We start from the raw sequence: 27,923 nt of genomic DNA, 5'->3' as shown, positions 1-27,923 counted from the left end.
AATGTTGGGAACATTAAATCTGATTCCAAGAGTCTGGGACACTCGATCTTCTTTCCCTTCATATGTTCCTGCTTATATTCTGTACTTCTACTTCTTATTTCTATCTTGGTGTCTCCTTACCATACAAGGAACTATATTGGCCATCCCAAAGGGAATACCTGCTCAGCAGCTTAAAGGCCGGTTCTATCTGCCTTCTTCTCCTGTGAAGAATAAAGTAAGGGGACAGAAAGCATACCTGTAAGATTTGTCAGATGACACAGGAATAAATGATATATCCAGTCTCAACTGGCAGATTTGGGATTAATTTATCCAGTGAATTTTCACTGAATTGTAACTACGTACTGACACTAGAACATAGACATCATTACCATTTTTTTTGAAATACCTGAACATAAGACTGAAACTAAAAGGATAAAATTCAGTAGGCATTAACGAGACACTATATTCTGAGTTGCTTAAACACTATATTCTGAGTTGCTTAAATACAACCTTCTAAATACAGAGTGGTGTTACCTACGTGTGTGTTGACAGGAAGGTTGTTGAAAAATCATGGTTTCACAATGGTTCCTATAGAAATGTTTTCTTAGGGAAACAGGACTTCAGTTTTGAATTAGGAGTGTATGGTGACTATCACAAAGTTAATGCATTCAACCTGTGGTAACAGAAGCCCAGGGATCCCTGCATGCTGCACTGGTCAGTCCACATTTGGATGGAGGGTTGGATTCAATGGTGGATGCTATGTTTTGAGAGAGACATTAATCAGTTGTGTCCAGAGGCAGGTGACCAGGGTTGTGAAGGGTCTAATTATATAAGGGACAGGGGAATAGAATAGGAGAGAATAAAATAATATAGCTGCCCTGAAATTTCCGTTGAGTTTTAAAAAGGGAGAAGAATAAGACTTACCTGTGTAACTTCAAAGGGCAAATATAGGAACAAAGAGGAACTTTATAGATAACAGATGTTTGCTTCAACATAAGAAAGAATTTTCTAATAAGAGGTTCTAAATGTGGTGGTTCTAAAGGGGAAAAGACTTGTGTAGTAATATTTCCTATTGCTGCAAATGGCCAAAGGTTAAAATAACCATTCATCCCAGATGCTGTGAAAGGGGCACTGGATTTGGGCTAGATGGCTCCCAAGATCCCTTTTGCATATAGGCTAATCTCAGTAGTAACTCTCTAACTCTAGTTGTTTTCTCCTTGATAAGTGGTTTTGTAAACTTTGTGAAATACATTGGGATTTCCTGAAGGTCTCTGTCAAGTGAGGCAGAGCCCTTCCCCTGTTGTACGAAAGGCACATGAGATTCCTCACAGAAACATCAAGATGCGCTAAGGAACTGGCAAGGTGAAGGTCATTCTGACACCTTCCTTACCCAATGTTAGCACCTGCGCACCCTGTCAAGATATCTGCCTCACCTGCCAGCATCACATGTGTGCTGCCTGTTGGACGATTTCTCCCCATCTTAGTTAATTCTCATTGCCTTTGTGCTTTTACGTGGATTTTTTTTTTCTTTCAACCAAGGGTTAGGAAAATCCTTTCCATGCTATCTGCATTCAGCAAGCAAATTATTATTAATAATAATTTTTTTAAAAAAAACCTACCACCTTGATTTCATCAAATTTGCTTTCCCACTACTGTTTTCGGGAAACTGATTATGGGTAGCATTTGGGACTTTGGGGGATATAATACTATCTATTTTTAGGCCTAGTGTTATGTGAATAGCCTACATAGAAAACACAGGCAAATTACCTTTTTGGTGTGCAGATTCTTTTACTACCCTGGACCTGGATTGTGTGTATGTGTGTGGTCATGAGTAGTCCTTGTCTATGTTATCAATAATGTGAAGATATTAAAAGTAAATTCACTTTACCAATACATAGTATTACTATTAGAACATAAATTAGATGTCACATGATGTTAAGAGCTATGCTTTCTTTTGAGTCTCATGGCTTGCTTTGTGACTTTATAGTAAAAGAGGATAAGAAATGTACTTGTCGTGATATGTCAAACAAGAGAAGCTAAGGTATTTTGTGGTGGGCCATTAAACCCCCTTTGCCACTCTTGTAAACATAATACTAGTTATTTTTTCTCAAAATTTTACATTTCACTTAAATATCATCTGGACATTTTTTTTTTTTTCATTTGGTTCTTTCCCCGCTCTCAGCATTCCTGCATTATTGGCAGGACTCATAACCCTTGAGAACATTTTTTTTAATGCAATATATTTCTTATTTGAAATGGGAGCAATTTCTATTCAAACCTAGTGGGTGAGAGCAAGAGTTTATTTCCTTAGAAATTAAAGTCCCCAAGAAATATGATCCATGATGGCAAGGAATATATCTTATTCTTTATGTTCAGTACCTAGGAGAAAGCTTGGGAAAGGTTTCAAGCCACCTTAAATCCTTGCTGATAGGACAAACATATATTAGTGAAATAAAAGGAAATTATTAGGGGGTGCCTGGCTGGCTCAGTTGGTAGAGCATGCACCTTCTTTTTTTTAGATTTATTTTATTGATTTTGAGAGAGACAGTGTGCAAGCAGGGGAGGAGTAGAGACAGAGGTAGAGAAAGAATACCAAACAGGTTCTGCTCTGCCAGCACAGTGCCCAACAGAGGGCTCAATCTCACGAACCGTGAGATCATGACCAGAGCTGAAATCGAGGGTTGAACGCTTAACCAACTGAGCCACTCAGGCACCTGGAGCCTGCAACTCTTGATCTCAGGGACATGAGTTCAAGCCCCATGTTAGGTGTAGAGATTACTTTTAAAAGAAAGAAAAAAAGAAATTATTAGGTATTTAATAAATGTTTGTTAAACGCACACTCACCTGAAACTCTAAGAAACTTAGCCCTTACTTATCATCAAATACTTCTATTAAAATAAGCAAGCAAGCTTTATTTCCTGAAAGACTTAATTTTTTTTTATTCCTGCTTCCACTGTCAACTAATGACTGTCAGCACATAGCCTTCACGTGCAGCTGAATTTAAACTACAGTTTTTCTCACTCATATTGAAAAACATTTTTGTGCCCAAAATACAGTAGCACAGATGCTATCCATGAGTCAAGATTATTGATTCAGTTTTGTTCCTTCAAGTCAGACATGTCTTGCCCATTTGAATAGTCAGCAGGAGGAGAAAGCTTGGGCCAATCTTGGTGTGCTATGTCTTTGGTTTCCCCACCATTAACTACTGACTGGTGTTACTGTGTTTTGTCACCATAGGCAGATGGAGGACTGAGATGGTAAGGATGAAACTTGTGAAATTAAATCATGATTTCAGAGCTGCTTTCAATCTCTTTATGAGGTTAGTTGTGGGAAAGCACAGAAGGATCTGAAATTGTTTAAAAGCCTTGGGAGTATTAAATTAATTTCAGTAGGAAGCATTGCCACCTAGCCTACTTTTAGAATTCTCCCACTTGGGACTGGTAACTTTAATGGTTCTCCAGATGATAATCCTAAGTGAATTCTAGCATATCTAGAGTTTTAGGTCATGTTAAGAATGCCATTTAACAGAAAATTCAAACAAAACTGACCAAAAATGTCCACACACACAAAAAAAATCACCTAGTAAACAAATCATCTTTAACAACTTATACCAAGTCCCATTCAAACCATGACTGCTCTTCATATAAAAATAGTCATCTCATTCTCCCCAAGTTTTCAAGATGTTTTCTAAACATTGCCGATGTCTGCCAATTTCCTACAAGTCACCATTTCTCCATCATTTCTTAATTGTGCTTTTTGTAAAGGAAACTTGCATTGGGTATTGTGACTTATATTTATGTATTTAAGGAATTAAAAAGTAAACAAGATGTAGAAAATAAATGTATCAGTAATATTTCCCCACATATTAACTCAAAGAAGGAATACGGAGTTTTACATTTCTTCTAGTGTGCCTTAGCAAATCTGACTGAGAGTCTCATCTTTTTTTGTTTGTTTGTTTTAAGAATTGGGGGAAAAATAGATCTCTGAACTTGCAATTCCAAGCCTGTACAGATAGAAACTATCCATAGGAAGGTGTTTGGTAGTGTCTACAGAGAGGCAAATAATAGTGGGTAATGAAAAGCCACAAAAGAGCAGACTTAAAAATGAGAATTTCAACATGAAAAGGTAAAGTGGACAGAGGTGACAAACAGCACTAGCCACCAAACTTGAACTAGAGGCTATCCCTTAAAAGTAAGGGACAAATAAAAGGTTATGCAGCAAGGATAAACAGAATGATTTCAGTTCAACAAATGTTTATCAAGTGTCTACTCTGGTCAAAGTGCTGTGCTATCAGCCAGCTTCCCTAAAGGGAGGTAACGTCAAAGCCAAGGACACTGAGAATTGTTGATGTGAAGTCATCAGAGGGAGTGTACTTTATCAAGGGAAAATTGGGGTTTCTATGACTCTTTGAAGGACATAGTCATGGAGACAATCACCATGTGAAGTAACCTGCTCTTTTCCCAATAAGGACTCAGTAACCTCACCTAAAAAAGTGAGGAAGCTGGACTAATTGTCCCCTTAGGTCCCTGCCCACTTCAGTTTCATGGATTATTTTATAAAATATCCTTTGGTGCCACTGTCAGTGATACTTCATGTCATGGGTGCTCTTCATATAGTCTTAAGAACCAAGAAATTTAAAATTTGAAGACTGGGAAAATCAGCTGGCCCATCTTTTTTCTTTTCCTGTCTTCATCCCTTACCATCTGCCCAGACAACAAACACAGTCCTCTATTATGTAATTGTGTAGTTGGAGTATCAAAAGGATGGTGAACATCAGTTAGAACACTGCCCTGTACGTTCCACTGGCATCACCCAGCACAACAGTGGTATGAATGTGGAGAGGAACAGACCAAACAGGTGTCCGAAATGGATGTTAGGATTTGAGTATCACTTGAAGCAGAAGTAGATCTAACCCTCCAAGGTACTGAGGGGCCACGTTACAATGATCTGTGATTCATAGATATGTCCTTTTACACAACAGACTGCAGAAATTGAGGGAGGGGGGGAAAAGTGCTCCGTAAATATGCTGGGACTATTTGTAAAACAGTTAAGGCAAAACGAGATGAGAGAAAGGGTCAGGCCTCTTTATATTCTCACTGTCTCTTAATAACATGAAAATGTAGTTTAAATTTTTTTAAACATGCACAAGCTACAAAATACCATCTTTTTAATGTGTTAGTATGACTTTAGTTTCTTATACTTAGAATTGGGTCAAATGTGATGGCTTGATTCTAACTGGACAGAGCAAGACGTTCTGGCATCCCCTTCCTATTTAGCTCCATGCTGTGCCTCGGATCAAACCCTCAGTGCCAGTCATAGACACTATCTAGCCACCATCATCGTGCCTCCATGTGCTTCAGGATCAGCAACTCCATGTAGTGTCCAATGTGCGCAGTTCTGGGAAAGCAGATGTGCAGTCAGAACCTGACAGCAACCTATTGGACCAAAGGGTTTAAGGGTTTAGAAGTATGGGGGTGAAAGAAAGGAAGATTATGAACACCTCTGACCCTAAGCCAGCATTCATTTAAACCTTTGTGTCCACCTGCCAACAGAGCCTGGAGAAAACTCTACCATATTCAAGAAATTAAACAGAATCAGTGTTTTAGCTAGGGAGTGTGATAAAAGAGCACTCCTTCTCACCCTCCATTTTTGTAATGTCTGTAAGTGAATTTCAGTCTGTTAGGATGATGGACCCTAGATCCAATGAGTGATTCAGCTGATCCAAGGCTTGTATTTTTCCTTCATTCATCATCCATCCTCATTTGATATAACTTCTTGTACTATTGTGATTAATTTTATGTAAAACCAGTTTACTTTAAAAAAAAAAAAGAATATGTGCCTATGTAATAAAGTCTACACACTGGCTAACTTTATAGAGGTGAGGTTTTATTTTTAATTGTTCTGCTGATTCTCATTTGTAATACCCTTTTTTTGAGCTATGAAAATGAGCTATTAATAAATTTTTTTTATTGTTTTTAGGAGTAGAATTTAGTGACTCATCACTTACATATAACACCCAGTGCTCATCATAACAAGTGCCTCCTTAACAGCCATCACCCATCTAGCCCATCCCCCACCCACCTCCCTCTATCAACCCTCAGTTCATTCTCTACTGTAAAGTCTTGTGTGGTTTCTCTCTCTCTCTCTCTCTCTCTCTCTCTCTCTCTCTCTCTCTCTTTTTTTCCCCCTTCCCATACATTCATCTGTTTTGTTTCTTAAAATCCTATTAATACAAACTTTTTAACAAAATCTGTCACCATGGAAGATTTAATGAGGTAAGACATAATGAAAAGTATTTATTATAAAGAAGGCCTATCACCCAGTTAATGTGGTGTGATCATAAGATGACAAATTAACAAGTGACACATTAAAAACTGCTTATCCTAGTTAAGTTTATCATATATATAATTTAGTCAATTCAAGATATATTTATTGCATTCCAATTTTGTGCCCAATTGTGCGAGAAAACAAATTAAAATGATATAACCCTTAAGGTTTTCTTGGTGATAAGTGCAAATGCATACAGTAAGTGAGAAATAGAAAAGAATACATAAAAAATATCATTTCTGCAATATGTTCCTGACATATTCCTGTCAGCGCTCAACAAATAACTATTCAATCGATTGATGAATCCAAATGACTAATGTCAACATAAATTCAGATTGGGGAAAAAAATCAATATGGACTAGAATACTTGGAAAGTTTTCAGAGGAAAGATCACGTTTAAGTGATACCTTGAGGTGGGGGCAAAATTTGACTCAGTTGCAAGAGGAAGTGAGTTTAGAACTGGAAAGAGTCAGGTGTACAAGTGGCATGTTGGATTGGCAGGAGGTGAGCCTGACCTGAGCAAAGGGTTCCTGCCCATCCGAAGGTTGATAGTGAAGCCAAGCTGAGATCTAGTCTAAGGTTGACTCAGTCTAGTAAATGCTACAAAGGCATTTTAGAATCTTACTAATAAAGCATTATTCTAGAAAGGCTAATCTGTCTACAATGTGCCAGATATTTTGGACTAGAGGAAAGCTTAAGGGCAAAGAAAGCAAAGTTTTTTTTGGAGTAAACAAGGCAAGAAAGAAACAGCTTTGTGTTTAGTTCAAATAGACCACAGACATCTTACTGCAAAATACAATGATCTATTAAGAGGAGAACTTAGACCAGGTCCATGGTCCCCTGCCAGTGAAAGAACTCTGTGCTGAACAGAACACAGAATTGTATAGCCTGGTCAGTCTGAAATTAAGACTGATATTAGTAATTGATAGCAGATGCACAGAAGGGTTAATGGCCAAATAACAGCATAAAATTTTCTTAGGTTGGGGAATCTGAAGAATAATATACTCCTTCCCCCTATCCCTGTCTGCCAAGAATCCTCTTGAACCAAGTTTTGAGACCTGTCTAGGTTCCACATTGGCACAAGGTTTCAGTCTGCTAAGGTCCCCCTGTCCTTTAATCTTCACATGGAATAACTGTGCAAGTAGCTGTTTGAAGCCAAGCATGTCCTTAATGTTTCTCAGCATGTGGGGGAGGAGGAGTTGAGAATGAGAGGAAGTGAAGATGAGAATTTAAATATCCTCAGTGTCATTTGTCAGCACTTTTCCAAGATCCTCCCACCTCCTCTCCATCATGATCCTCTATTTCCTCTTTAGTCCTCTATGCTGGGCAACTTTCTGTATTCCTGAAACATAACATGAGCTAGCATTTATGTAGGGCTTATATTCTGATGCGACCATGTGTGTTAAGTCTTTTAGATGCATCCTTATCTAATGAAGGCAGCTCCCCTCTCCATTCTGCATTGTACTAATAATTCAAGGCTGATGGTACAACTGACATTTATTGAAGGTTGGCAGTTAATAGTGAGTGCAGCACAAAACAGGGAAGAATTTAAAACTGAATGCCAGACATCCCTGCACCTAAAGTTCATGGCTCACACCCCACAGAGGGAATCGTTAAACATCTTTCTCCCTCGTCTCTAGTCTGAGTACATGGAACCAACACCTCAAGTCCCCAAACTACTGTCTCCCTGACTGCCAAGGGAAAACTGAAAACTTCTTAAAATCTCATGTTAAGTGGAGATTAAGTTCTAAAGTCAACACTCTTGAAAATCAAAGTAGCCATAGAATAGACAAAAGCGTAAGTCTTCTTTAATGAAAGTTGCTCCATGACCCTCAATTAATTTTTCAGTTTCTTCATTGAGAATTACTGACAGAGTCATCAACGCCCCAAATCCCAGCTACCTGAACAATGTGTTCCAGTTCATGGTCAATGTGGGGAAGCCATTAAAATGAGTCACAATTATTTCCTGAGTTTTACCAACATGAATTGACCATTTCAGGCTTGACAGCATCTTTTATCTGCCTCACAGACCCACTGAGTGGAGTGGCAGACCGAATAACTTGAATAGACGTATAATGAGTCTCCATTATAGTTCACTTTCTTATGCAAAACAATTTTTAGTTCCACTCCATTGCACCCTGTAATGGACCCATTGAAGTATCTTTCCAAACCAGAGAGAAGTCTATCTTAGATCTCCAAAAAGAATTTACATAAACACATTTTTTTTCTTCAGAGGTCTCAAAAATGACAGATAACATTTTCACAAGAAATTAGAGCCAAAACTACCTGTCCTTTCCTCCCCCATACAGTCTAGGCAGCAGAAATGGATAAAATCTGTTTTACACCTGTTGAGAGCAAACCCCAGGAGTTACATTTTTTAACCCAGAGACCACATGTAGGCATTCCACTCAACAGTCTTAGCTAAGGTCTCAGCTCACAGCTGGAATCAACGAAGACACACAGGTGCATGAAAATTTAGAGGATTCTAGCCCTCACACTTGGAGTCTTCCAGCTGAGGCACCCAATGTCACAGAGAAGAGACAAGCCATTGCTGCTGTACTGTGTCCAAATTCCGGATCCTCATAATCCCTAAACCTAATAAATAATAGTTTCAGGCCAATAAGTTCTGGGGCAACTTGTTACATAGCCATAGTCACCAGAACACTAACGTTAATTGAGTATTTAAGAAGTGCCACGCACTGTGTAGGATGCCTTGTATTTTATATCACTTAGCTATTTCTGTGTAGCAAGCCATTGGAAACCTCAGGGGCTTAACACAATAGTTCTTGATTTTTATAGCTCAGAGATGTGTGGTCTATTGAGGATTGGCTGACCAAGGCTAGGCTCACTTATGTGTTTTAAGTGTTACCTGGGAGCTCTGCCCAGCCTGTGCTTGGCTGGGGCATCTTAGCAAGGACAGATCCTAAGACCTAGGCTTCTTAGGGCCTAAGGTCAGAAATGGCACACCAACACTTCTACCAAATTCTATTGGCCAATGGACTCACATGATCAGGCCCAGATTAAAGGGGTAAGAAAACAGACTCCATCTACTTAGTATACTGCAAAGTCACAGGCACGTGTGTGCACAGAGGGAGGGGTGAAGAATTGGAGCCATTCAATCTGCTGCATATTTAATCTCCATAATTATCAAGTAAGTACTATTGTCATCCCCATCCCACTCATTTCATAAACTGAAGCACAGAGACTTTAAATAACGTGAGTTAACAGAATTCCTGGAGCTTCCAGTGAGACTACTGCTCCTGTGGCTGTCTCATCAATGCAAAATGTCCATGAGACCAAACTCTCAGAAGATGTCTTTGCCTTTGGGTGCTAGACCACAACTGGCTGCGCTGGGTCACCCATGCTTCCTGTCATAAACCAATTCTTGACCTTCCTGTAATTGGAACTGAGGATCACTATACCAATATGTGTTTCCGTGAGATTCAGGAACCACTAGAAGTCCAAATCCTTTTCAGTCTATCACCCCAATTCATCCATAAATATGACTCCCTCTCACACTCCTCCCTAACTCCCTGGACACTTTCTGTGCCTCTAAGACTCAAGACCTATCATCAATACTCTTGATCTGTGATATCCTCTCTGGACAGTTCCTTCACTCACATCTCCCTTCATTCCATCCTGTTATCCCCTAAGAGCACACTGCTCCCACTGCTGTGCATGTGGGACATGCTTTTTTCTCAAAAGGACATGCTTTTTTCTCTTATACCATGTACCTCTGGGCTTGAAGATGAGAAAACAGTATCCTACTTGCCTCCTATTGTAGTTTCATCAATCATTCTCCTTCCTCTTCAAAACTTAGATCCTATGAAATTCGTGCTATCAGACACTATAGCCCCAAATACTGTCATCTCATTGACCTTCAAGTCACACAAACAAAGCTTAATTTAGCTTACTTTGCAAGACTAACTTGACCTGGGTTATTTCTTAATTATGCATCTGGAAATCATAAGCAAAACTTGAACTGGTTCCCAAGGTTAATATGTAGTCACTACTGACCAATTCCCTATCATTTAAGAAAATTCTAATATAACCAATCACTATGAAGTATAAATAATCAGTTCCTTTCCACTCTATAAGCTACCCCTTACAGGAGGGGCATTGTCATCCAACAATAGCTTCATTCCATGCTTTGGTTTGCATGCTCCCAGTTTGCAAACTGTATTTTGGTGTGTGCTCAATAAAGCTTTGCAAATTACTACTTTGCTGATTTATTGGTTTTCTGTTATTTATGAACTATTTATGAACTATTTGTCAATAGTCGCTCACTGAGGTCCAAGGCACCTTTAGGAAGATGTTCCAGAAGTTGCCCACATCACATCTTATATCCATTGGATCAAATGTAAGCACAGGGTGACACCCGCAAAGGAAGCTCAAAAATGTAATCTCTTGGGGCGCCTGGGTGGCGCAGTCGGTTAAGCGTCCGACTTCAGCCAGGTCACGATCTCGCGGTCCGTGGGTTCGAGCCCCGCGTCGGGCTCTGGGCTGACGGCTCAGAGCCTGGAGCCTGTTTCCGATTCTGTGTCTCCCTCTCTCTCTGCCCCTCCCCCGTTCATGCTCTGTCTCTCTCTGTCCCAAAAATAAATAAACGTTGAAAAAAAAAATTTTTTTTAAAAAATGTAATCTCTTGCTGAATAAGACCAGCTAAAACTCAAGGAATTCTATTACTAAAGGAAAGGGGGAAATGGTATTTGGGGATAGTGATCTTTGTCACATTAGTTGAGCCTAGTATGATAGGGAAAGATAGGATTCAGTAGGCAGAAAGGGAGAGGCTAAGTCTTGAAGGTCCCTGGGTGGGGAAAAACACAAATTTTAAAACATTTCTTCTGGGAACATCTGACCTGGAGCAAACTCCCTCAGGCATAAAGTTCCTCTTGAGAATGTGACAGACCCCACCTACTCCTCCTCAGGTTTCCCTCAGGAATTTGACAAGACTTGGTTAAAAATAACAGACCCACAAAGCACCTATGGCCATAGACCACCCCTCATACAATGGAAACAAGCCAATCAAAAAGGAATGACTAGGCATTTAGAGTTATTAAGCCAATAATGGTAGAACCTGAGAAGGAGCAAGGGGGAGGGGAAGGGAGGGCTGACCCAAACCCTATAAAGCAAAGTCCCTTGCCTATAGTCATGGGCATTCACTTTGGAACACCCCCTCTCTGCAATGAGAGTTTTCATACTGTTCTTACTTTCTTAATCTTATACTCTTATGAACTTTTGCCTACTGCTTATTTTATTTTGTGTCCACCTCTTTATTCTTCCAAGTGGCAAGAGAACAAATCCTGGGTATAGAGGTAAAAAAAAAAACAAAAAAAACCCCCAAAAAACCTGCAACACTATTATTTACCTATTCTATGTCTTCCACAAGTAGCTGACTGAGACCAGAGAAAAGCACCATAGCCATAATGATTCTTATCCTAAATCTCAAAAAAGCAATTGCTTTTCCATAACAATCTTACACACTTTTTAAATACATCTGATGTTCTACCTGCAAAAAAATGACAATTTCATATTTTCTCCTCTCTTCTCAAACCTTCAACAATTCCTTCCCAATTTTACAACTGCACTCTCAGCTGATAACCGTTGTATTTTATTGAAAAATTTTAAACCATCATGGGAAGTTCTTTCATTTCTGACCACCAAATCTATCAACCCACCTACACATTTCCACCATCAATTCTAACTTTCTTTGTTCTCATCCTGTTTGTTGCACAGTTTGTAGAAGCTCTCTGTTCCCAGCAGAGATGAACAGCTCCCTTTTTGCTCTGAAGCCTATCCTCACTGGCGTTTCTCAAAAAGTGATGACTGCAATCATATGCAATTTCTCTTGTGTCATTATGTGTTTTTTTTCTGTTGACTATTCCCAGCAGCTTGGAAATAGTTTCTAATAAATCCCATCTTCAAAAAATGATTTGGAGAAAGGACTCTGGTAAGTTGGTGGAGTTGAAGCACCAGGAATCTGTCTCCCCACCTAGACATCAATTGCATTGGCAGAATCTGTGGGATATGACCATGTTGGAACTCTGGAGTCTATTGAAGGCTTTCAACTTCCAGGCAAAGGCTTGGACGGTAAATTGCAGCTAGATTCAGTCAATGTCAGCTCTTCGCACAATAGCAGCTCCCCATTTCCCACCTCCCAGCCCTGTGGCAGGCAGCCTTGTACATCCTCCAGAAGCTGCTTGCATGCACTTGCAGGAGCCAGAGTAGACACAAAGGACCCTGTTCCCCAAACATGGGGAATCTGTGCTCTGACTGCTGATTGCTATTTCTGACCATAGAGATACAAAGAAGATATACTTGTTCTCACCATTTTCTCATTTTTCTTCTCAGTTGCCTTCAATTTATCTTCCATCTCCATTACTACATGATAATGACTTTTGTCAATGTCCTGCAACTTGACAAATCTAAGATCTTTTATTTGACAGTTTTAACTATTCTCTTCTTGCAGCAATCTCTTCCCTTGGTGTCCACCCCCACCCCCACCCTCACTAATGTTCTCCTGGTTTATGTGCTACATCATTGCCAACTCCTTTCGAGTCTTGTTTTTTGGCTCTTGGTTTTTTTCTCCTTGGTCCATTCTCTAAACATCAGAATACCTCTATTCTCTTCCCTTATACTCCTCACAGGATCTCATACATTACCATGGCTGTAAGTACCTATATATGTTAGATGATTCCCAAACATTTATTTCTAGGTCAAATTGCTGGGCTCTAAGCTTGTATTCACCAGTTTATTTGACTCTCCACTTGACTGCTCAACAGACACCTAAACCTAACCATAACAGAACTTTTCTCATCTAAACGTGTCTTTCCCTCAATTTCCCCCAACCTATGTAAAGGGCACCAACATCTTCCCAGTTACCTAACAGAAACCTGTGAAAATCTTTGCTCATTTTTCTAAGACCCCATGTTCTATCCAAAGCAAGCCTTACAGAATCCCTTTTCAAAACAGATGATGGGAGCTCCTGGGCAGCTCAATAGGTTAAAGATCTGACTCTTGATTTTGGCTCAGCTAAGGATGTCACAATTCATGAGTTCAAGCCCTGCATCAAGCCCCACATCAGGCTCAGCACAGAGCCTGCCTGGGATTCTGTCTTCCTCTCTCTGTGCTCCTCCCCCACTCTCATGCATCTGCTCTCTCACTCTCTCTCAAAAATAAACATTAAAAAAAATCACTTGAAAAAAACTAGTTTAAAAATATGATGAATCTTTCTTTTTAAAAAAAAAAACTTTATTATTTTGAGAGAGAGAGACAGAGAACCCAAGTGGGGGAGGGGCAGAGAGAGAGAATCCCAAACAGGCTCCACTCTGTCAGCACAGAGCCCAATGCAGGGCTCAATCTCAGGAACCCTGAAAATATGGCCTGACATGAAGTCAAGAGTTGGAGGCTTAACCAACTGAGCCACCCAGGTGCCCCTATGATGAACCTTTCTTACCTCCACTCTACTCACCTGGATTTCTACAAATGCCTAATGTGTAACATTTTACTTATTTATCTTGTCTATTGTCTGTTTCATCAGTCTCATGAGCTTCATAATGGAAGGGGATTTGGTTTGTTTTCTCTTACACTAGTGCCCTCATAGCCTAGAATAGGGCCTCATTCTCAGTGAATATTTTTGAGTGATTGGAAGAAAAGTCTAGTGGGACTCAGACGTGCAAAACTGGATCATAATACATTCTTTTAAATGGGAGTGTGTACAAAATTTAGAAAGGGGAATATTTGGAGATCTTGGGAATTAGACACAACTTTAGTCTTTCTTTTTGGATGAAAGAAAAATAAGCCAAGAACAAAGAACATTGTGAAAACATTTGTCTTACTTTTCCTTTTAGAATGTATGTTGAAGCAAGAAATTGTATCAAATATGATCACTTCCCAAATAATTTACAAAAATAAATATAGAGAAACAATGATGGGGGAAATAATGGAAGGAATTAAAGCTTCCAGGAGCTGGATTTTTCCAGAAAGGAAAAAAGGTAAGTGGAGAAAGACATTGTAAGTGTGCAATGTGAAGAAAGATAAAGAAACAAATTTTTAAAAATTCCTTTTCCTGGAGGAATGAGAAAGGAGTTGGTCTCAAGTTTACAGGACAGCTACGTGGGACCTTTATAGAGTCAGAGAGCTAGTGGGGACAACCTGTCCATGGACGGCTTGTGACTATCGACTAGTATTTAACTTGTAGAAATCCTAAGATCAGTCAACTTCATTTCTAAGACTCTATCCTACAAAGATAATAGCAAAAGTATATAAAGGTACCTTCACAAGGACATTGTTGCAGCAAAATTTAAAATAGCACAAAAGGAAATAGTCTATTCCTTTATGCACCTACAGAGGTGACTTAAAGTCACTTGAGACAGCATAACATTTACTGGTCTAGAAAGAGGTCTGTGATATACTGGGTATATGAAAAAGCAAATCGTATATAAAATTAAAGGCATGATTTCTTTTTTGTAAAAAACAAAGTGTAGTCATATTTATCTACATATATATATCCAGAGATGCTTTGTGGAAATAGGAAAAACATGTGATTGAGAGATATGATTGGAAAGACAGAAATACATGGATTTCATCTTTTATATTTTTATTTGATGGATTTGGGTAATCTAATTTTTCTTGTTTTGTTGTGTTTTTTTTCCTTCCAAATATTTTTTTAATGTCATGATTGTTTAAGGATAAAATTAAGAGGGCTAAATATGGAGACTAAGAACATACTGAGATTTTGAAAATGGTCTGTATTTGATAATCATTATCCATTTTTAAAAAGTCAGACAGATTCTGATTTGATTTTTTAAGCCAATAATGGAAGGATGAAAATACATGAAGGGCATTGAAAAAAGGCTATGTTTGGTATTCTGTAACTACTGTATTAAAGAAGAAGAAAAGGGGCGCCTTGGTGGCTCAGTTGGTTAGGCGTCTGATTCTTGATTTTGGCTCGGGTCATCATTTCATGATTGTGAGATCAAGCCCCACATTGGGCTCATGTTGGACGTGGGGCCTGCTTAGGATTCTCTCTCTCTCTCTCTCTCTCTCTCTCTCTCTCTCTGCACCTCCCATGCTCATGCATGCACATGTGTGCTCACTCTCTCAATAATAATGATAATAATAAGTAAAAAGGAAAGCAAAGGGACAAATGGAGACAATGAGGAGGCAAGAAGGAGGAAGGGAGGAAAGTAAATGAAGGGAAAGGGGGAGACAGAAAGAAGGGATTTGAAATTGATTGTGTTGTTCACCAAAATCAGAGAAAAATTAAGAAGCAATTATATAATGAGTTCTATCGTTTGAAAATAAGACCATGGGGTACTTGGGTGGCTCTGTCAGTTAAGCGTCCAACTTCAGCTCAGGTCAAGATCTTGCGGTTCATGAGTTTGAGCTGTGCATCGGTCTCTGTCCTGACAGCTCAGAGCCTGGAACCTGTCTTCAGATTCTGTGTCTCCCTCGCTCTCTGCCCCTCCCCCACTTACGCTCTGTCTCTCTCTCTCAAAAACAAATAAACATTTTAAAAAATAATAAAGAAAAGAAGACCATAGTTATTTATTACTAAGGAGGCTACAAAATCTATGAAGAAGAAATGAAACACCACTCTAAGGGACTGTGGTTTCCTGGTTCTACGTTCTATCTGGGCTCAGGTGTATTTTGTCATCCTGTGTCCAAATAGCAGTATTGATTGTCTTTTATCACACACTACAGTATATCTGAGGGCTGAAAAATCTATCATTTCAATTTAACATTTATTGAGGAATGGTAATGCATTCTACACTTGACAAATGAGCAACTGTATCTCTTGGCTAGAGATTTATATAAGGCTTCTAGTTTTAAACAGTCTGAGTCATTTCAGGAAGTAGATGATTTTCAACTGATGTAGAAACAGAAATCAGTTATTCAAATGATTTAACCTCAATGAAACCGGTGAAAAATTTACTACTTTAGAGTGTAGTATGTGTTTCATCTCAAACTTGGAATTGCTTCCTTCTTTGATTCTAATTTTATAGACGGGGGAAAAAAAAAAACCTTACATGTGCAGAAGATATATACAGCTTTGCTTTATTGGTGCACTCGGTTCAGAAATATGTTCTAATTTCTATTTGTTCTGCTCCACTGTTCAACATGATCTAGACAAAGACAAAATGGAACCCATTTAATTTTCTGTACCATCAATATTATTATTGTTGCTATGGTCTTCAATATTTACTAAGGACCTACTTTGTGCCAGTTATTGTGCTAAGGGGCTGCACGTGGATCATTTCTTAATCCTCACATAATTATCTAAAGTAGGTAATATTACTAACCTGCCACTCTACAGATGAGGTCACTTGCCCATGGTCAGAGCAAGAACAAGCATGTTGGTCTACCTGACACCCGAGGTCACATGCTTGGATACTTGCTAGACCAGTATAGCTGTCGATATATACTACCTCTTCTAATTTATTGTGCCATGACATTAGCACATGCCTAATTTACTTTTTTTATCTACTTATTTAGAGTTATGCCGCTGGCTTATTAGATAAAATAGAAAGAATTCCCCTTCCTAATGTTCTACCTCTAAAAATGGTCATCCTTTATTTTCTTGTCTTATGAAAGCATTTAAAATGTAAGGATAAAGCTAGACATAAATGTTTTGATTATAGACAATCTTGCTAGAAAATGGCTGCTCTTGACAAATTCAAGAATTGAATTGAGTCATTCAACTGAAATGAGTAACTGAGTAGATGCTATCTGAAATGGAAAATGGATGATTTTCAAGTGATGTAAAAACAGAGGAATTGGTTATTTAAATTATTTAATAAATGCTTCTTGATGATACTTTTATGAAGGCAATTATATTTAACCAGGGCAAAGTCTTGGTTTCAGGGCTCAATGTTGCATAGAGTTTCTTGTCTCCCAAATGAAGTTTAACACATTATATAATTAACATATACTTGACAAACTTAAGGAGTGACATGATTTGATTCAAAACCGTTGCATTCTCCTGGATTGACAGCTTCTTATTTCTAAGACAGATGGAAAGAGCCCTGAATTTGTACCTCTAAAATTTCACAGGTAAACAGCAATATGACCTTGGGCAAGTCACTGTTGAAGGTAAGTCTCAGTTTCCTAATCATAATAAAGGCATAATATTACTTATCTCATTGGACTGTTACAAGCTTTGAATGAGGTACTGTGTGATTAAAACTTTTACAATAAATCCATTATTGTTTTTGTTGTTGTTGTTTCTTAGCTTGGCAGGAACACAAAGTGGCAAATTCCTCATCTTTTTTTTTTTTTATCTCCATTTTTCCTGCTTAAGCATCTATTATTTTTTGCCCACTGGCTATCTCATTACTTTGAAGAAACAACCAATAACATTAACCCAGAGCTTTGTTTTCAACAAGTTATTTGAACTACACCCCTTGATTTTTCTCACAGAAACCCATTAAAAGGAAGACCAGCCCTCAGTAGTTAAGCCAATTCCTTACTTCCACTCTGGTCTGGAATCTATGATAATCTTTCTGCCACCTCCCCTTTTACAATCTCTACCACCTCTGCTACCAGAGGAAGGTAGATTCTGGAGAAGAACTGAAATGGGTCCATCTAGTTCCAGTTACAGTAATAATTCTCTAAGATAGAGTTTACAGATAAACTGCAGATTTATCTTCTATAATGTATTATTTTAAGCTTATTTATTTATTTGAGAAAGAGAGAGAGAGAGAGAGAAAGTAAGAGAGAGAGAGTGTACATACAGGTGGGGTAGGGACAGAAAGAGCAGGAGAGAGAATCCCAAGCAGGGTCCATGTTGTCAGCAGAGAGCCAGAACCCAACTGGAAGCTCGAACTCACAAGACTGAGCCCTGTGATGTATTTTATTATAAAGTTATCTATGTAGGGGTACCTGGCTGGCTCAGTCAATAGAGCATCTGACTCTTGATCTCAGGGTCATGAGTTCAAGCCCCACGCTGGGCATGGAGCCTACTTAAAAAAAAATAACAACAACAACAATAATAATAATAAAGAGGAGCTCCTGGGTGGCTCAGTTGTTTAAGTATTCAACTCTTGATTTTGGCTCAGGTCATGATTTCACAGTAATGTGAAATCAGGTCATGATTTCACAGCCCCCTGTTGGCTCCTGGTGTGGAGCCTGCTCAAGATTCTCTCTTGCCCTCTGTCCCTCCCCTGCTAGTATGTGTGCATGCTCTCTCCCTCTATCTCTCAGAAAGAAAGAAAGAAAGAAAGAAAGGGAAAAAAGGAAAGAAGCTTATCTATGTAGAATTACCTGTCATATCAGGAGGCTCTATCTGGATGAAGGTATATGAAGAAGATAAAGATGGCATGTAAATCAAAGATAATTTCTCCACTAGAAGAATACTTACATAAAACATCAGAGCACATTTTCAACATTTTTTTTTTAATTTTTTTTTTCAACATTTATTTATTTTTGGGACAGAGAGAGACAGAGCATGAATGGGGGAGGGGCAGAGAGAGAGGGAGACACAGAATCGGAAACAGGCTCCAGGCTCTGAGCCATCAGCCCAGAGCCTGACGCGGGGCTTGAACTCACGGACCGCGAGATCGTGACCTGGCTGAAGTTGGACGCTTAACCAACTGCGCCACCCAGGTGCCCCATATTTTCAACATTTTTAATTGTTCTAAGGCACAGCTGTTCAACTTGTGAATCAAGATAAGGCATATGTAGGGCACCTGGTTGGCTCAGTTGTTAAGCATCTGACTTTGGCTCAGGTCATGATCTCATGGTTCATGAGTTCAAGTTGGGCATGAGGCGAGCCTCACTTTCTCTCTACTTCTCTCTCTCTCTCTCTCCCTCTGCCCCTTCTCGGATTCTCTTTGCACCTCGCTCACTTGTGCCCCCTCCCCCCAAAAAAAGGCATATGTGGCTGAGGTCCAAAAAACAGAGAAAGAGAAAAACCTATGTAATTAAAGTGTTTAATATTAATTACATTTGTAACAATACCAGGCCTTCTTGGGAATATCAACTGTCTTTCGATAGAAAGACAAGTTGTCTGGATAAAGAATCATCACTGATTGTAAAATAAAGCTTCATTGGCTTATTTTTAATATTTTACATGAACAATTTCATTTAATTCAGTAACTCTTTAATTTCATCAAATATCCAATAGTGTTCAAATTTCCAATTGTGTCATAATTGTCATTTCTTTTACAGTTTATTTGCATTGGGATCCAAATAAGTTCCATACATTGTGATTAATTGATATGTCTCTTAAGTCCCTTCTAAAAAATTTATTTATTCATTCATTCATTCATTCATTCATTCATGTATTTAGAGAGAGACACAGAGAGAGCACAAGCAGGGTAGGGGCAGAGAGAGAGGGGGACAGAGGATCCAAAGCAGGCTCTGTGCAGACAGCAGAAAGCCTGATGAGGGGGCTCAACCTCACAAACCATGAGATCAAGACCTGAGCTGAAGTCAGACACTTAACTGACTGAGCCACCCAGGCACCCCTCCTAAGTGTCTTTTAATCTGTAGTTTCCTCTCTCCCTGAATTTATTTATTGAAGAAATTGGACCATTTGTACAATAGCTTCCCAGGGCCTGGCTTTTGCTGATTGCATTCCTGATATATAGTTTGATATGTCCTTGAACCCTCTGTATTTTTTGTGAATTGCTAGTTGGGTCTACAAACTTAGATTCTGGGTTTATATTTTTGGGTGGTGGTCATGAAGGTAAGACTACCTTATAGGTGGTGGCATGTTTTTTATCAGGAAGGCACATGCCTCTGGTTGTTTCCCTTTTTGTAATGTTGGCAGATGTCAGTGCTTAACGCCTCCATCTCTCAATTCATTAGAGGTTGCCCAATGGTGATATTTTATCATTCTTTATTCGGTTATTGGCTGGAACACTTCTCTTTTTTTATGTTTATTTATTTATTTTGAGAGAGAGAGAGAACAAGCCGGGGAGGGGCAAAAAGGGAAAGGAGAGAGAGAATTCCAAGCAGGCTCCCCATTGACGCTGACCCAGTGGAGTTCAAAGGGGGGCTCGATCTCACAAACCATGAGATCATGACCTGAGATGAAATCAAGAGTCGGATGCTTAGCTGACTGAGCCACCCAGGTGCCCCTAGATGGAATACTTCTTTAATGAGAAACTTCTTTTCATCTACTGTATTAGTTTCCTAAGGCTGTTGTAAGAAATAAGCATGAACTTGGTGGCTCAACACCAACAGAAATTTATTCTCTTGCAGTTGTGGAGGCCAGAAGTCTAAAATAAATGTATTTCCAGGACCACATTCCCCCAAGAGGCTCTAGGGGAGAATCTGTTCTTTGCTTCTTCCAACTTCTGGGGGCTACACATTACCTGTGGGTGCATTGTTACAATTTCTACCACTGTGGTTACATTTCCCTTTGCTCTTCTTTTTACTCACTTCTATGTATCTCTTTTTTAAAAATTTTTAAACATTTATTTATTTTTGAGAGAGGGAGAGAGAGAGGCAGAGCATGAGTAGGGGAGGGGCAGAGAAAGAGGGAGACACAGAATCTGGAGCAGGCTCCAGGCCAGAAGTGGGACTGGAACTCACGAACCATGAGATCATGACCTGAGCCGAAGTCAGATGCTCAACTGACTAATCCACCCAGGCACCCCTATGTATCTCCTATAAGAACACTCACCATAGGATTTAGGGCCTATCAGGGTAATCAAGGATAATCTCATCACAAAATCCTTGACATAATTACACCTGTAGAGACCCCTTTTCAAGTAAGATAACATTCATAGGTTTTGAGGATTAGGACATGGTCATTTTCTTTTGGGGGCCACCATTCAACCCACTGAATCTACTATTTGGTGCTTGGTGGTACAGTTCATGTAGGGAAGGTTAGATAAATGCTTATTTTTCTCCATTTATCAATCTTCAAAATAATGAATTAATCCCTAGCATCCTCCAATAGTGACCAATTAGAATTTTCATATTTTGTTTTGTAGCAATATTATAAATTAATGGAAAGTGTCTCATATTTGTCCAGTGGGAGCCTCTTCATGTTGGCTCCTAAATTCTTTTGACATGACACTAGGAGTCTTTGATATCTTCTCTCATGGGCTGGATTGTGTCCTCCAAAAAAGAGATGTTGAAATCCTAACCCCAGTACTTCAGAAAATGGCCTTATTTGGAAACAGGGTCTTTACAGAGGGCGTCAAGTTAGAATGTGGTCATTAGAATAAGCCCTAATCCAATATGACTGACATCTTTACAAAAAGGGGGACTTTGGACACAGAGACAGACAGGTGCAAAGGGAAAACAATGTGAAGACACAGGGAGAATGCCATGTACAGATGGAGGCAGAGATTGGAGTGATGTGACCTTAAGCCAAAGACAGGAAGGACTGCTGGCCACAACCAGCAACTGAGAAGAGGCAAGGAAGAAGTCTACTCAGAGTGTCAGGGAGAGCATGGTCCTGCTGACAGCTTGATTTCAGACTTCTAGCTCCCAGGACTGTAAGAGCATGAATTTCCGTTATCTTAAGCCACCCAGTTTGTGGCACTTTGTCACCGCTGCCCCGGCAAACTAATACATCTTCCTTGCTATCTGTATGAAAAGATATTCTAGATTCAGTTTGTATTAGGTCGGGCAATAATTGGCAATTTCATTTGGTTCAAACTGATATTTTTCTTGCTCTAGTTCTGGAGTCAGCAATATCTGCAAGGAGCCTTGATTCCTTTCAGTGGAAAATGGTATTTCAAGATCATAATCTGGGAGCTAGAGATGCTCACAGTTACTAGATTGGTCACTGTGTTTAGGCTCTTTCAGAGCTATGTGTCTTTCATAGGCTAAAATATATTGGGTCTGGGTTTTCATTATTTAAAAAAAAAAAGACATTTCTTGCTCCTGATGTGGATCAGAATAAGACATTTATCCAAGGAGTGCTGGTCTTGAAAGGCCATAATCTATGTACTAGGTATACTCACTGCCACTGGGTTAGTTATTTCTAGGCTTCTTCAGAGGCAGGGAAAAAAATAAGACAAAATGCATCATGAAACTTAAAAATTTTTTTTTCAATGTTTATTTATTCTTGAGAGAGAGAGAGAGAGAGAGACAGAGAGAGAGAGAGAGAGAGAGAGAGACAGAATCTGAAGCAGGCTCCAGGCTCCAAGCTGTCAGCACAGAGCCTGATGCAGGGCTCAAATCCACGAACCATGAGATCATGACCTGAGCTGAAGTCGGAGGCTTAACCTAATGAGCCACCCAGGTGCCCCTGCACAATGATACTTCTAATTCAGATTCAGGACTACAGAATTTTTACTCTTCCCGCTTCTATCTTATATCTGTATTTCCTTTCCCCCATGTTGGGAATCTCAGTTTTTAAGAATAATTGAGATAATGAAACTAGAACATCACATAATTACTCATTTTATTTATCCCACATGCCATTAAAAAAACAGGATATACAAACATTATCATCAACAATACAGAGAAGAGCAAATATTTTTTTTCACATTTGTTTTTAGAAAATATCTCACTAAAGATGCAGACTCAAATTACTGTGTTTTAAAGTCACTTGAAAAGGTTCCTTCCTCTCTGTGTGTTATGAAATACTGTTAGCTTTATTTGATTTATTGTCTTTCAGTTTTGAGACTAATTAAAATTAATTTTATTTTATAAATAATTTTATTTTATAATTAAGTGAATGTTTCCAGAGTAAAATATAAAAATATATTTTCTAGTTTCTATTCCTGTCATCATATTATTTTCTCCTTGTCTTCATAGGTAACCTTCCTTAAAAAAAAAAATTATGGCTTATCTTTCCTTTTTTTTTTTTAAACATAAACAAGTATGTATGTATGTACACACGTTTTTATAGTTCCTCTTTTCTTAAATGGTAACATACAAAGAACACTTATCCCTACTTGTTTTTGTCACATAACACACTATACTGAAAATTAGTCTAGTGTGCCTGGGTGGCTCAGTCAGTTGAGCGTCCGACTTCGGCTCAGGTCAGGATCTCACAGTTTGTGAGTTCGAGCCCTGCGTCGGACTCTGTGCTGACAGCTCAGAGCCTGGAGCCTGTTTCAGATTCTGTGTCTCCCTCTCTCTGCCCCTTCCCCACTCATGCTCTGTCTCTCTCTGTCTCTCAAAAATGAATAAATGTTGGGGCGCCTGGGTGGCGCAGTCGGTTAAGCGTCCGACTTCAGCCAGGTCACGATCTTGCGGTCCGTGGGTTCGAGCCCCGCATCCGGCTCTGGGCTGATGGCTCAGAGCCTGGAGCCTGCTTCCGATTCTGTGTCTCCCTCTCTCTCTGCCCCTTCCCCGTTCATGCTCTGTCTCTCTCTGTCTCAAAAATAAATAAACGTTAAAAAAAAATTTTTATAAAAAAATAAAAATTAAAAAAATGAATAAATGTTAAAAAAATTAGAAAAAAAAGAAAATTAGTCTACAGTGGTAAATAGAGATATTTCTCATTCCTTGTTATAGCTGCATAGTATTTCACTGTGTGCAAATACCGTGGTTTATTCAACCTTATAAAGACATATAAGGGTGTTTCCTTTCTTTGGGTGTTATAAGCAGTCCCATAATGAATAGTCTTGGGCGTACACTTTTCATATTTTTGCTACTGTATGTGTGAGATAGAGTCCTAGAATTGGCGTTGCTGGGTCAATGGGTAAATTCATCTGTAATTTGCTAGATATAACTGTACATGTGTGTAACCAAGCAACCTGATTAATTCCAATGATAAATCAACATTTTGCTTAAGGAACCTTATCTCATGACAGCATATATTATATTTACATACAAAAGTTATGCTATATACTAGCCACTTAAGGTATCAAAATTTAGCCAAAATTTAGCCAAAGGTAAATTAAGTAACAAAATTAAAGTAACAAAAAAAATTAAGGTAACAAATTTATTTTGTGAATATATTCATCATCAACCACTGGCATAATTATTAAAATCTCATACTAGTGTTCTACAAAGTGAGTTAAAAAGACCTTCCCCCTACGTTGATGTAGCTGTTAATACACTTACCATTAATAATAAATACATCCACCCAATACTTATCAAAACACTTTCTAGTACCCTTGATCTTCCTAACAATCATAGGTGGTGGTTACTATTTCATCTTATCAGCACAGAGAGGTTTAGTTACTGCAGAAGGTCCCACAGTAAAGTAATCACATTGTCAAACTTGATTGCACAGACTCTGCACTAAGTTATTTTTGCTAAGCTGCCACTAACTGACTTATATTTCCATATACAAAAAAGAATTGCAAGTTAGTTGCTGTTTTAAGATATGGAGTAGCAATTTTAAAATTTTTTTTTTTTTTCAACGTTTATTTATTTTTGGGACAGAGAGAGACAGAGCATGAATGGGGGAGGAGCAGAGAGAGAGGGAGACACAGAATCGGAAACAGGCTCCAGGCTCTGAGCCATCAGCCCAGAGCCCGACGCGGGGCTCGAACTCACGGACCGCAAGATCGTGACCTGGCTGAAGTCAGACGCTTAACCGACTGCGCCACCCAGGCGCCCCTGGAGTAGCAATTTTAAACTGCAAGTTACAAGGGAGGGAGAGAACATTAAAAAAAAAAGATTTAAAAAATCTCCACCTCATGTGTATAAAAGTAATTTGTGTGAACAGTAATTTCTTTTTATATACTACATCAAACATCACTGCATATGGAAACCAACAGGTTTGTTGTTGTTGTTGTTGTTGTTGTCTTGCAAAAGCCTAAAAAACAGGTGAACTCTGAATATTATTTTTTTGGTAGGACTGAAATACATCAGGGCTTCTAAGATCTTGAATAAATGCTGTAACTATGCACTAACTTTACAATAGGGGCTTTCATTAGGATTGGTAAGCTTGAGCAACAAGATCTTTCCTCCTCACTTCTATATTCTCCACAAGTGCCCAAAATTATTGAGCATATAAGGGCTGCGTGATGCCTAAATATGCCAGAATTAGCTTTACTGATCTATTATTTTAAGAACATGGAGACTGCAGGTAAGTTATATAATGAGATTTTAATGCAATCTAACTTCCAGGCGCAATCTTTTTAGATTTTTTTCTTTCTTGGCATTGTTGTTAAAATAGTCATGTGGACAGTAAAACATTTTAATGTTTGGACATACAAGGTTTGGTGTCATTTTGTTTAATATTAAAATTCATGCACTACATTTTTCCTCTGCTTTTGTTGTTTGGCAGTTATCCAGTGGTTTAGGCAGAATATTAACATTAAAAGAAGTAACTTTTTCTCATCCAGTAAATTTTGAAAAAAAAAAAAAGATTCATCACAAAGAAAGAGAGCACTATTATGTATCTGTTTAAGTATATAGTTGATACAAAGTATGAGTTTGCAAACTGATAATCCAGTATAAATACTTCATATATGGTACAAGAAGTACTAAAATTAGAAAAGATATTTAAGCTCTGCTCCTCCCCAAAAAGTTCATATAAAAACAATTTAAAAATAATGCTAAATCTAGTCTTATGTGAGAAGAGATTTCTGTTCACAGATTTCCAGTTTTGTGAATTAAATGGCTGTGGCCTTCAAATTATTCACACCGACTATTTTGGTGCAAGATCAGGTAATATCTCTTCCTCAAATTAAGCTGGCTGGCACACATATATAGTGATTGGAGGCATATTGCAACTAAATGAGCATTTGGAAAACAGTAAACTGGAACGGAATACATGGTGGTTACTTAGGTGCCACGCACACTGGAGGGAGAGGGAAGAGTTAGTTCTAGGTAAATGTTAGCCAAGTGCTTTTAAAATGTGTGAAAGAGGCCATCCCAGAGCCTCTAGGAAGTATGAAGGTCTTAAGGAGTGCAAGGCTGGGTTTTCTGCCTTTTTAATCCAAAAACTATATTTTGTTACTTCATAGATGAGACTCAATCAGAATATAACTGTCACTAATACCCCTGGGAATAAGTCCATGGAGAGTAAATCTAGATTCTAACCCACGTTCTGTATACAGTGGTCTTAATCTTAACTGATGGCAAAACATCTTATCATTTAGTTAATACCAAATGGTTAGAGAAGAAAATGAGGTGGAAGGAGAGGGATTCCATGTGCAAATTACTCGGTAGTATGTACACATAATGAGGTAAAAAGGAGTCCTCTTAAAATAATAAGCGGTGAAATTTACCAGGGTCTGTACTGTTTAGAATACCTTGTCGGGCTAATGGTCACCTGAATATTAAATGAATTACAAATATTGATGGAACCCCATTTTTATGTATCAAGAGCACTGTTTTCCTACGACTTTTTTCTTTAAGTTTCCTCAACAAACAGGCAGCTGTGCAGGGAACTGAAATGCACCTGAGTGTTAAGGCAAGAATTTAGGGTCAGGAGGTTTTAAAAGAAATCTCAAAATTATTTGATATTCTCTCTGCCCATCACAAACATACCGACAACTTCCCATTTTCTGAGTATTAATGGCTCTGCTTTCTCTAAGTTCTTCCTTCAGGTCCTGGCAGGTCGCATATTTTCCTCTCTGGTAAGCTGCCTTTGATATTCTCCAAATCTGCATTCAGAGGCATATAACTGTGACATTTCGTTTTGCTTTATGAGGATAAACTCCTTCACTTGTCCAGACTACATTCCGCGTGTCCCTCAAAATTCCTACGGACAAGAGAATTAGGTACTGTGAGTTCTGCCTTCCAAACAGAGCATTCTCTGTTCTGCGTGAAATGTTGCCATAAAGGCGTGATTTGCCTGAGCAGAGCAGGGCAAACGCCTATTTAATTACACTCCAAGACATGGACTTTTTCTGCCGGCTCTCTCACAGCGAGAGGCCACGAGAATTGGTGGGTCAAGGGCAAGTATTTTAGGTGTTAGTCACTGCACGCAGTCCACGTGGAATCACAGAATTTGGGCAGTATTAAAAAAACAAAACAACGAAGGGGGGAACGTTATGGTGCTGTCCTAATCCGATGGTTCATGTTTCATTGTTGTGTGTTTCTGGCATTTCCACTACCGCAACAAATCACTTAAAGTACACGGTCTACTGGGTGGACTAACCTTGAGGGAAATGAAACCCAGAGACTTTTAGCTGTACTGGGGGAGACAACTCAGTCGGTATCAGAGGTTACTAATTCTGCAATGTGTTAACAGTGGGCCCAAGCCAGCTTTCCTCCCCTTTAGGAACAGGCACACAATTTCGCAGGCCAAAGGCCCACCCTCCGCAAGTCGACCGAAAGCCTCGGAGCTCTAAGTACAAGACCAGCTCACTCCCTTGAGATGACTCCGCATTTAAAACTCTGCCCGGAGTCCGAGCGCCTCCAGGACCGGAAGCGGGGTCACGTGACTAGTCCTCCGCCGCAGCCATTGCTAGCGAGGCAGCTTGCCAGCGCCCCTTCCATATTTCTTAGCTCCTCCAGCTCAGGGAGATGCAGAAACACCTGACAAGAGGGGTCCCAGGTAGCTTTGAACTCGAGTGTCACCAGAACTCACGGCGTTTCCAGCAATACTTTAAAAGCCTCTTATCCCAAAAGAGCTGTTGGACACTTCCGCCTGTGGGGGCCACCACGTGATCACGCGAGACTTGGGAAACCTGCGGGGCGACTTCACTACTCCAGGCCACAAGGCTCCGCCCGCCCAGCGCTCTCCACGGCGCGTGACGACGCGGCCCAAGGTGGCCTCCGCCCCGGCGCGCCTGCGC

General features: G+C 39.3%; 2 long non-coding RNA genes across 2 annotated transcripts in view; both read right to left on the bottom strand.

Annotated features, from left to right (window-relative positions):
- LOC109500956 overlaps positions 1–27,923 on the bottom strand; it is a 32,865-nt gene that overhangs the window by 3,308 nt on the left and 1,634 nt on the right. The window lies entirely within an intron of this gene.
- LOC109500955 lies at positions 77–27,896 on the bottom strand. Its single transcript, XR_002158857.3, has 4 exons — positions 27,716–27,896; positions 26,671–26,884; positions 16,338–16,433; positions 77–200 (listed from the first exon to the last, which is right to left on the bottom strand). It is a non-coding gene; the product is annotated as an uncharacterized LOC109500955 (long non-coding RNA).

This window comes from Felis catus, chromosome B3 (genome assembly GCF_018350175.1).
Source record: "Felis catus isolate Fca126 chromosome B3, F.catus_Fca126_mat1.0, whole genome shotgun sequence".
Taxonomy (NCBI): Eukaryota; Metazoa; Chordata; class Mammalia; order Carnivora; family Felidae; genus Felis; species Felis catus.
Note: the sequence above shows the minus strand (reverse complement) of the source record. Positions and strands in the feature narration are given on the sequence as shown.